This window comes from Poecilia latipinna, unplaced genomic scaffold (genome assembly GCF_001443285.1).
Source record: "Poecilia latipinna isolate Pla-1442-1.1 unplaced genomic scaffold, P_latipinna-1.0 Scaffold4563, whole genome shotgun sequence".
NCBI classification, from domain to species: Eukaryota; Metazoa; Chordata; class Actinopteri; order Cyprinodontiformes; family Poeciliidae; genus Poecilia; species Poecilia latipinna.
The window spans coordinates 1-3,750 of NW_015117179.1; the positions used below are offsets into that span (position 1 = coordinate 1).

Consider the following 3,750-nt stretch of genomic DNA (forward strand, 5'->3'; position numbering starts at 1 on the left):
AAAACTAAGACCGGCCCCCGACCAGAAAAGGGAACAGTCATGTGGCCCTCGCAGGACAAAGTTTGGGGACCCCTGCTCTACACAGTCTGACACAAATGTACACATTAGGTTTCATATAAAGCATCTCTAGTCGGACAGTTTTTGTTAATATCTCGAAAAGAAATGTTTTGCCTGTTGAGATTAGCCATTTTGGTTTGCTCTAAGTTTATAAACAAAAATTCAACTCAAAGAGGAAATTAAATCTTGTAACTGAAACCATTCTTTGTGAACGATTACTTAATCCCACACACAATCTCTTTGCTCTTTGTCTTTCACAGATATCCTGAGGCGTTGCAGTTCAAGTGGGATTGTTCAATACAATTGGGTGTTTCTTCTTATTTTGTTAGTTATCAGTTTAACCCATTAACTGATCTCCTGCTCTCTGTTTAGTTCATGTGTTTAATGTGTAACAGGTGGGTGCCTGCTTTTCTTAAATATGTTAAATATTATCAGAGCACCACCTGAAGGTTATAGGTCGATTCTTGGGGCCCTATAGCCTGTTTTACTGAAGGGTTCACTGAAAAGCATAGTTTGAAAAAAGGCCCTTTAGAATGTGTGTGTGTACAAAATATATATTCTTACACTATTTGAACAACTTGCTTCCTCTGCTGATTAGGAATAGTTGTTTAAGTGGTTTATCATTAAAACAAGTTTGTGCTATGTGCTCTTTACTCCTTTTTTAGCATTTGTTATAAACACACAAGAAGTCACTTGTTCTTGCTTGACCTTTTTACACCTTATTATTAAATACAAATGTGAAAATGGGGAAATAGCAACAGAAAAAGGTCCAGTAGCCTCTCTTTTACTCTTGGGTATAAGCTATATTTGCAAGACCTAGTTCTAACCTTGTGGTTTGTTTATCATTGCTATAGCAGCTCCATAGCATCTGCCTACCTAGAAGGCTATCAGTTACAAAGTTCACTGAAGTGTGACGTCACATGAGAACTTTTATTATTAAGCCATTAAAAGCTTACAAAACTATTACATCGTCCTCAGGGCTTTCAGATATTGTATCAAAGCATAGTAACAACTTCACAGTTTCTGAGTTTCAAAAAATTAAATCTCAGGGGTTCGAGCTTACTAGCTCTGACAATCTACTATTCAGTCTTGAAGCAAACAGACACAACTCTGGTCATCTGAACTAAACTCTAACATGAAAACTGACTCAGTGTCCTCAATGTTAGATTCTATTATTGTTACTATTTCAGGTGCTATTGTCCATAGAAAAAAAACAATAAACTGATTGTCTACTAATCAGTGTTAATATATAGATTAAAATTCAGGTTTTGAAATCCTGTAAACAACTATTAAAAGGGAAAAACATGCATGAGGGTGAATGCATTTTTATCTGCTCTGTACATCAACAATGACATTCTCGAAGGCTGACAGTTCAGACTGAATATTCTCAGACAGCGACAGGATATCAGTTCTATTAGTGGTTGCAGAAGCCGGCTACCAGTACCTTTTGACTGAGCTTAAATTTGGGTTATGCAGTTTTGGACTCAATGAGTGAAATTATCCAAATTGATTTATATTTGGTTTTTCAGTTATATTAGACTTTGTTGGTGTTGAGCATATGAAGTAAAGATTAATTCCGTAATATCAGTTAAGATCTTTGCCTTAGAACAATGAACTATTGACTGTTTTAGATCTATGACAATTAAAGCTGGAGAGAAATTATTTTCTTGAAGTAGTCCTTATGATTGTCTGTTTGAGTCACCCTTGACTCTCTTTACTTCAATGGATTATTTTTTTCCAATATGTGATAAAAATTTCAAATAAGCAGTAAAGTTATAGATATTTTTCTATCCCGGATTTAAATAAAACAAAGCTGCAACTAAGCTAACTTTGCATTAATATGTTTCATTCATCTTTCATTCAAGCTAAAATCAAAATACAACGTTCTTTTTATCAGTTTTGCCTTTTGATAGAAAAGTTTTGACAATATTGTCTTTTATATTGCTTTAAGTGGGTCTTGGCTTTCATAACTGTCCTTGAATCTTGTGCAAATAATTGTTCTTATTGAACCTTTTGGTTGAGCCAGGCCATCATATAAATTAGGTGTTTTTATCTGTGTGGTTTAGTGTAGCTTTTGAGAAGCACTTGTCACCCTTCTAAAATAAATTGTATATTTTATTGAGTAATGTGATACAGTTCTTTGAAACATAAGGAGAGTAGGGCAGTAGATGCAGGTGAATATTTCAGGAAAGCGGGTTTGGAATCTCTTCTCATGACAGGTTGTGATTCGGGTAAATTTAGTGGTTTGAAAGTAACCAAAATGAAATGCAGTTTTTGCAGAAAGCAACTGGAGTTTAGTTCAAATTTTGTAACTCATAGAAAATCTGGAAACTGGTGGAGAGAAGTAGAGCCGATTGGGAAATGACATGCTGGCGTGACCTGAGGAGTTGGCTCACCCAAGGTAAAGGTGCTTCACAGAAAGAAAACAAAACAATCTACAGAATCACTCCAGGGGCCTGTACTATCAGGAGGGATCAGTGGCTTATCAAGCTAACTTGTACTGATACAGACAAGCAAGCATTCTGCATATGTCTTTGTGGATTGAGAACAATTGTTTAGGATTTGAATTGTTTGCTCAGACGCTCCAGAACAGGCTAGCTTTCAAGAAAAGAGGTCAAGACAGATAAATAATATAGTTTCTTTACCATCCATATCCTCAGAAAAAGGAATAAATGGAAAAAAAAAAAAAAAAAAAAAAAAAGCAGGGAATTCATGTCATCCTGCTTACTTGTGATTTCTCTTCCTCAGCGAGTGCAGATTTAGAGACAGAGAGGATTTTCTTCTTGAAGATGAAAACAGGCTCATTAGTCACTTTAGGTGCTTGGATCTGGAACCTGAGTCGGAGTTCAGATAAAAATATTGAACTCACCTTTTCAAAAATGTGACACACCAGAGTTAATCTATAGTACTAGAGGTTTTGGGGGAATGTCTTCCACCATAACAGTAAACACCTTGAAATTTATCTTTACTTTTAGTATTGTCTGATATTTAAAATACTTTGATGTTGTGAAACATTTACATATGGCAAACATACATCAAAGAAAAAAGAAAAAGGAAGCAATAGGCTCTCGGAGAGAAAAGCTAAAAATAATTATACCTATGAAGTTGATCTTCTGTGAAGGTGTTTCACAATTATCCATTGTCCTTCATTTTCCTTCAGAAAGCAAGTTGCAAATTTATTCTAAAGCCTCCGCTTGTGGCATTGCAGTGAGATTCTGTTGGGTATGTACAGATGTGTGACTTTTAGAATGTTTGCGTCTGCGTTACATTAGAGTAACCTTACCAATATTTATTTTTTTAGATTTTTGGTATGTGCAACATGTATGTAATCTAAATTAAAATGTGGTAGAAAATTAAAGAGTGCAAGAACAACTCTTTGTGATTTCGAGTGTGGAGTTGAGGCTAAAAATATCAACTAGATATTTTCCCAGTGGTGGTGTTGTCTGTTGAAACTCTTGGCAGCTGCTGTTATGGCTCCCATTCAGCAATGTTTACTGTAGGACCACATACAAAATAAGAATTTCCACTTCCTTTTGTGGTTGGTTTGTCAGGACACACATCATCGTTGTCCAATCGCTGGTTCGCCATTGGAAGGTCTGGGAGGTTACCCCAGCAGCTGGTGTGTTAAAGGCAAAACCAACCAGTGGTTGGAATGTGTTTTTATTTTCCTACCCCATAAATAACATGCTGCCA

The 3,750-nt window shown here is 35.8% G+C and overlaps 1 long non-coding RNA gene across 1 annotated transcript; it reads left to right on the top strand.

Moving 5' to 3' along the window:
* Nucleotides 1-135: 135 nt before the first annotated feature.
* LOC106942794 (uncharacterized) lies at nucleotides 136-2,770 on the top strand. The gene is made up of 2 exons (XR_001423719.1): nucleotides 136-452; nucleotides 2,377-2,770. It is a non-coding gene; the product is annotated as an uncharacterized LOC106942794 (long non-coding RNA).
* The last annotated feature ends 980 nt before the right edge of the window (nucleotides 2,771-3,750 follow it).